The sequence below is a fragment of the Mesoplodon densirostris genome, chromosome 9 (genome assembly GCF_025265405.1).
Source record: "Mesoplodon densirostris isolate mMesDen1 chromosome 9, mMesDen1 primary haplotype, whole genome shotgun sequence".
NCBI classification, from domain to species: Eukaryota; Metazoa; Chordata; class Mammalia; order Artiodactyla; family Ziphiidae; genus Mesoplodon; species Mesoplodon densirostris.
Genome location: NC_082669.1, coordinates 20,785,359 through 20,793,458, shown reverse-complemented (window position 1 = coordinate 20,793,458; position 8,100 = coordinate 20,785,359).

Below are 8,100 nucleotides of genomic sequence, written 5' to 3'. Positions count from 1 at the left end.
ACAACCTCAACAGGTCCTCCTGCCCCCGAGTCCTCGTGTCTCCTGAGGGCACACAGCGGGCAGCTCCCCTCTCCTCCCTCAGTGCCTCCACCCAGACCATGGCCCCGACCCTCCCTGCCACCCACCCTGGGGCCGCCAGCTTTGCCACTTGAATCCTGTCCTTTGATTTTCATAAGAGACACAAAAAATAAAAAAAGAAATCAAAAGTCCACTTTTGTCTGTGTATTTTAATTTCATGAAATCTAACCGAGGTAAGAAACAGCATGACAACCGAGCTATCACATCCAGCGCTGGTTGTAATAATGGTCGCACCGCATCTCTGAGTCTTTCCCCGAGGTGCTGATTATAGTCCTGTCTTTGGGGCACTGGCTCCAACGGCACCCACCGCCCAACGAAGGCGCCCGGGTTCCTTCACTTTCAAAGGTCACCGGATTCAGACTCATTGGTTTGGGACGTTCCTGTGATGACAGTGTAACAGCCAGCATGACCTGCACTGTGTGTGTTCACATCTGTACTAGTGTCTCACAGGCACTGACTCCTGATCCTCACATTAACCCCATGAGAACTGCACCAACACCAGAGGGGCACTGGGCGGAGGGTGACGCACACAGACTCTGACCCCAGAGGGCCTGAGTTTGAACCCTGGGTCTTTTATTTTTTTAAATAAATAAGAGAGGCTGTTATAAATGTAATTAAAGAATAAGAACAAGAGCAAGAGACTATCAAAATGATTGGACAAAATTTTCAACTAAACTCAATTGAAAAATACAGTAAAATGGAAACTTAATTGTTAAACAAGTCATGCATTGTAGAAAAAATGTATAAGCTAGAATCTAAAAATGAATAAATTACATGCACACACAGATATATATATATATCTCACGTATAACATATAGAAAATATATAAATATGTATATCTATATGATTAGAAAAGAAGGAGGAAAGAAAGAAAATATCTGACATACTTACAAATGGACTTCTGGAAGAAAAGAACACGAAGAATGGAGGAAAGACAATATTTAAAGAGATAATGGCTAAGTATTTTCCAGAATTGTTGTATGGCATGAATCCTCAGTTTCAGGAAGTCTAATCAATCTCAAACAGGATAAATAAAAAGCAAGATATACTTAGCCAAGTTGCTGTAAAACTGTAGGACCAAAGACAAAAACATTATTTTAAAAGCAGCCAGAGAAAAAAGAGAAATTGATTACAAATGGCAAAAGTAAGATTAAAACCTGACCTCTTGACAGCAGCAATATAAAACAGAAGATAATTAAACAATAGCTTCAACCTTCTGTGAGAGAACTGCTGTCAACTTAAAATTCATTATCCTCTAAGCCTACGTCTCCAGGACAAAGGAAAATATATTAACTTATAGATTAAGGAATTTCTAAGATAAGTATTTCAAAAAAAAAAAAGAAAGAAAAAGTGATCTCAAATGGAAGCACCTGAGATGCAAGAAATTATAAGCCAAAAATATGGCATGCATGTTAATCTAAATAAACAATTACTATATAAAGGAAAATAATATCTCAATTATAATCAAGAGAGAAATGATCTGTTCTAAGGCTTTGCTTTTATATTGATTTAACTTTACATTGTGTTGAGTTAAATTCCCTCATTGAAGCTCTTTAGGGCAACCACTAAAGAGAAAAAGCAAGGGAGGAAAAAAATAGAATGGGGAAAATTAATAATAAAAAAGGTAAGAAAACAGAAAGAAAAAACATAAATCACAAAATAACCTAGTAATAATGAATCCAAATAACTCAGGAAGCATTTCAAAAATAATAGATTATATAAAAAACAGAATCCAACAATATATTGCTTGTATATGACACAATCAAAATGTAAAGGCATTTGGGTGGAAAAAGATCTACTAGGCAAATACTAAGCAAAATCAGCTGGGCAAGTATTATAACAGAAGAAAAGTAAATAAATGACATAAAAGTTGGAAAGGAAGAACCAAATCTATCACTATTCACTATCCATAGATCATATGATTGTTTACAAGAAATTCCAAAGTAAACAATAGGAAATGATTAGAATTAATAAGAGCTTAACAAAGATGTTGGCCATCAAATTGATATATAGAAGTAATTTGCATTTATACATATTTGCAGAAAATAGAAAATGAAATTCAAAAAGGTGACTTATAGTAATTCTTTATATCTAACTAGCATCTATGTATCTATGTATCTATCTATCTATCATCTCTCTATCTATCTAAGTCTTTGACCTATCTACAACATCTAGAATTAAGTCTAAATTTAATGTGGAACCTTTTGAAGAAAATTATAAAATTTTAGTGAAAGACATTAAAGAAGAATGAAATAAGTAAAGAAATACCACGTTTTGGGAAGGGCATATTTAATGATTTTAAGATATCAGATCTCTCCAAAATTATCTGCAGATCCTGTACACGTCCAATGAAAACACAAAACGTATTTTGTGGAATTTTACAAGCTGTTTCTAAATTTTATATGGAAGACAAAGGGGCCAAAAATAGCCAAGAGACTCCTGAAGAATATAAATAAGGTGAGTATGCGTGGGGTGGTGAATGGCCCTTCAATGTATCAAGATTTATTATAGAACTACATAATTTAGACAGAGTGGTATGGTACAAGGATAAACAGGGAGAAAAAAGTGAAGAGAATGGAGATCAATTCATATAAACTCCTATACAAAACAGGGATGGCAATGGAGGAAATCAGTGGGGAAAGGATCAATTAGTCACTGAATGCTGCTGAGGCAATTGGTTATCCATAAGGAAAACAAAATGAAACCGTATCCTTACCTCACACCATGCACAACTTTCTTGTTTTATGCCTCCTGATGCTTCTGAGGGGCTTTCTCCTGTCACAATACTGGGGCAACAGGACAGGGGCTTTCTCTAGTGATTCATGGTGGAAAAGCCCTAAAGAGAGAAACTTCTAAAAGCTACCAATGGGTAGCAAGCTGATTCAGCTCTTCAGCAATTCAGCAGTAGGTTGTCACATAAAGAGCATATACAAATTTAATTCCCTGCTGATTCTAACTAACATTTTGGAATCCTAGTCACTTCTAAGTACATTTCCTTTCCTTTAAGAAAAGGTTAAGTGCTAATGAGGTTGCTGGTTTGCCAAGAGAAATCTGGCAACTCTTACAAGTACAGACGTAAAGTGTAATTAAATTCTTAATGTAGAGCCACACAATTCATTGCTTTGAAAATAATACTTAACTACAAAGCCATCCTACATTCTTTTACTAATAAGTATTGACTGGAGTTGGAGGAGGAATTTTTTTTCTGACCTGTTTGATGAATTCAAGTGACAGCGCCCCGGGTCTTTATTAATACATTTCTGTGGGATCTCAGGCAGCGATTTGAACTCTGGGCTGTCATTTCCTCATGTGTGTAATGAAGTTACAGCGCCCTGTCTCCTGGAGCGTGAGGATTAGATGAGTTAATAATGTTTGGTCCATGCATATCCTCGACAACATCAGCATCTACTGTCAGTAGCTCTACTGTAAAAACAGTAGATTCCACACATACACACGCAGACACACCGAGGATCATCTCTAATCTCATTTCCCTGCAGACAGGGTGGGTGTGGATGGATCAGGGACTCAGTTTTAACAATTCCCCAGGAATCCCGTTCATCGTCTAAGAGCCCTTGGGGGAGGGTGCAGTTATAGCCACAGTTTACAGATTGGAGAGATTAAGTATTCTGCTCCTGGTCACTATTTTGTAAGTAATAGTCAGATACAGCCAGGGCTCTCTGAACTCAGAGCTCATATTTTGTTTCCTAGGATCTTATGGCTTTTCCTTGACTCACTTTCTACCGGGAAAAACAAAACCGGAACAAGCCACAGCCAAATGAAACACGCACTGCTTCTTGACTAAAGACATCTTTCAAGGAGTCGGTGAGAATTTTCTAAAGGACTCGTGGGTGCACCTGTCTTCTCCTCATGTACATACTCTGGAATCACCATAGCTGTTCCCTTTATTGTTCACATCATGGGAAGCCTGCCTTACTCTGTGAGTGTGTCTAGATTTGTAACTGCTCTTTTGGGGGGAGTAATGAATTGGACTGAGATTCTCAGGCAGAGCAGGACACTGGATGGTGCTCTGAGCATCCTGATACCACAGCTCCTCCCCTAGGCTCAACGGGCCCTGAGGTCCTCAGAATCTCCCCGTGGAAGCCTCTTATATGTCCAGGAGCATTCCTGAGGTGGGAGGAAGGCATACATCGTTTTGGTCCAGTCCTTTTCTACTACAGCGCGGCTGCAGTGTGGTATTGGGGGAGGAACCCTGGACCAGAGGCTCTACCTCACATCCCATCGTTAGAGCCTCCACTTCCTGGTCTGTTATAACCAGCTGTGTCATTTCTCCTTGACCATGTCACGTTGCCTAAGTTTACCCATCTTTAGAAGAAAGTGTTCAAAGTAAGTCACTTCAGATTTCTATGGCAATTTACAAATTCAATGATTAATAACCCAATGAAGTAATAATAGCAAAGGCTTTCTGGTACTGGTCTAAGTGCCTGTTAACTTATTTAACTCTCACAAGACACGTGCGATTATCGCTGTTCTATAGATGGAGAAACTGAGGCAGAGAGGGTTAAGGAGGGTCCCTAGAGTGAAAACAGACGTGGGATTTGAACCCAAGCAGCCTGGCTACTGGAGCTCTGCTCTTACTTTCTACATTAGTTGCTGCTATTATAGAAACAGGTTACATTTACTTTCGGTTAAAACAGGAAAATTTCCTTCCTTGTCCACGTTTCCTCTCCTTGCTCCTAGGCTGTGTGTGCAATTAAAGGGTCAGAGGCCAACCTGCCCCCCAATTTTTCATGCCGGGAAGACTTTTATACACTGAGTTGCCAACCACTGATAGAACCTCTGTGACTAAAGTCCATGACACTTGGTTGGATAAAATATATACCACAACAGCAGGCTGCATTTGCAGGTGCGAAATGGAAAAGTTAGACAAAGATGGATACAATTCCACGTTAGAACTCTCACATGTCAGTTGTTTTTATAGAACTAGAGTACATCATACACTTCTCAAGTATACAAAAGAGAAACTTCAAGGCAGCAATTCTCCAAGTTTTTCCCATTATGAATTCTCTTTACTGTTTTGGAATTCTTTCCCTCATAGACTTCAGTTTTAGAAGGCTTCCTGTCAATCTAGCAGGCCATGATTAATACAGGATTTCCCACTTTATTTATTCAAAGTCGTATATAATTGTCAATTAGAAATTCTGAGTAAAAAGAGATAACTAGAAATACTACACCAAGCTGGTGTAATCTAGCCAAAAAGCTAGAAATTCAACATTTCTGTTAGCCATGAAAACTAGTCTGGGTAAGTGCATGGTCTCTGTAATGGTCTCTTAGGCTACTTTTCGTATGTTTGCTTTCTTTTGTTTTCTTTGAATAATAGCAAGTACCTACCACTTACTGAGCATCAGGAATTCTGCTGGGCAGTTTGCCTGCTTCATGTTTGATGCTCTCACTAAAACACAGATCAGGTATGACCCTCATTTCACGGATGAGAACACCAGGCCCCAGAGAATCAAAGAAATATACCCCAAGTTAATACAGAGCAATGCCATAGTTCGCATGGGCCAGGTCTGCATGACTTAAGCCCTACTGCTTTATCCATTATAACAGTTGCTGTCTTCTTGGGAACCCATGGAATGTTAATTATAACTCAAAATAAATGGAAGGAAGAGAGGGAGGGAAGGAGGCGGTGGGGGGGGAGAGGGAGGGAGGGAGGAAAGGAAGAATCACTGAGGCTCAGACTTCGTAACAGCCCAGGCATCAGACTTTAAAAAGCCTCCTTCAGTAATTCTAATGTGCAGCCGGGTTGAGGCAGCAAGTGACTGAAACAGTCCCGGTACTACCAGCTCAGATCTCAGGCAGCAAGGAGTCATCGCAGAGCCCATTACACAAGTGTACAACGTGCTTCACCTGGAAAGTGATCTTACCATCCACGCATCAATTTCCTAAGGAAACAAAAGGTATGTACTGAGATTTATGTGCCCAGGTGTCCATCAAATGTAGCACCACTTACAGTAGCCCAAAGTAACTCAAATGCCCAATTAGAAACTACAGAAATAAACTAAAGGACATCCTGTGACAGACTACTATGCATCTTCCAAAAAAATGTACATTATTTAAAGAAATGGAGAATTAGTCAGGAAGTGTTGTTGAAAAACTAATATGCTTAGCAAACTCCAGTAAAATTGTTAGATTATACCACCACATGGTTCCAAATCAATCAAAAAACACTCTAGAAATTGCATTAAGAAACCTTGCTTCAACCACTGTATCTAGGTCCCTACCTCTTACAGGTCACACTTCTGTTTCCTCTGCATACTTCCAGTTTTTATTTAGCAAATTCGAATGAACATACAAAATAAATAAATAAATAAATGAAACATATATGTATATGTGTGGATACATATTCTAATTTCCTGCTTCATACACAAAGGTAGTAAACAATATACATTATTCTGCACCTCTCTTCTCACTTACACAACCTAGAGCTCTTTTCATGTCAGTCTCTGGGGACACATGGACAGCTGTGTGATATTTCACTGGTGAATTACAACACTTTACAAAAATCAGTTCCCCTGTGATATGTCATTGGCTTACTTCCACTCTTTTGCTATTACAAAAGATGCTGAAATTATAATAGTGTTTTATGTCATTTTGACTGTACATATTCATCATTTTGACAGCTATGGCCAACTTGCCTATGATGGACACAGCACCATCCTGCATCTGTACCACAATGTAGGTGAATGCTGGGAGAGTGCTGTCAAAGGTAGGATTCTGCTGATCTGACAGGTGAAAAACAGTATCTCATCTATCTCATTGTGGTTTTAATTTGTTTTTCTCTTTCTGTGAGTGAGGATAAGCATCTCTTTATATAAAGTCTATTCGTATTTCCTTTCCTGTGCAATGTTTGTTCAGTCCTTTGATCACTTTTTTCTATTGAGTGGTAATAGTAACAAGTATGATGCTCATTTATATGTGTGTCTGTGTATTTCTACAGGCACACACAAAACAAAATGTTCACTGCATGGTAGGTGGGTGAAAAAATAAGTGATTGTATATTTTTCTATTTTCTCTAATCCTTTTAAAGTAAAAATCCTTTTTATGTATTAGAATTAAAACATTGTCTCCTTTAAAATTGGGAAGCTGTTTGTTTGTTTCTGTGTTTACAATTCACTTCAGCTTCTGTGAAACTAGTTCTTTTGAAAACCAAATAGAGGTTCCCATTTGGAAACAAAATAAGAGCAACCAGATACAAGAAAGATGAAATCTAATTTAGATAGTCTCCTTGGTTGAGACTATCTAAATTAGATATTTGAGCAGATCTCTTCAGCCCAAGTAGCTGGCCCTCCTCTTGGAGATTGGAAACTATTCCTACATTGGGAAAGCATAGAAACGCAAGATGGAAAAATTGCAAATCTCTGAAAGTTTTGTGCAGCTGATTTCACCGCCAGGGCCCGCTGGGCAGTGCCTCCTGTGGTTTCCAACTTCTCAGCAACTTCCTTTCCCAACTCGCCCTGGGCTGCCCTGGCCTGGGAGGTGTGGAGACGGGAGGGCGGTGGTGGTGAGGGTGACAGCGTGAGTGGCAGGAGGGCGCTGGTGTGGCTGGTGGCGTTTCATTTTCTCAGGCTTCTTTTGTTCGTGTGCTCTGTTGAATGTGGTTGATTCGTGGAAAATGCTCAAAGTCAAACCGGCTCCTGCTGGTTGGGACTGTGCAAGGGGTAGATGGGGTGTCACAAGGAAATAAGAACAGTTAAACCACAACCAACTTTGCTCACTTTCAAAGGGTCACAGCTAATGGAAAGAAAACATCCCTCTACACAGGCACGTAACTGCTATCAAACATACTCTAGGCTGTGGCTTAGGGTTCCCCATTATTTCTGTATACAGTTCCTCCAATTAGCTCCTATGGGAGTTGGGAAACTTATGCCCAGATTATTCAGATGCTGCTCCTCCGTCCACGCTCAGGACTCTGTCCTGGAGGAAAGAGCAGACAGGACTCCTTGCAGCACTAAGATAATGCCTGACATTCCACCAACCACCCATGCTCTTCCATGATCTGTG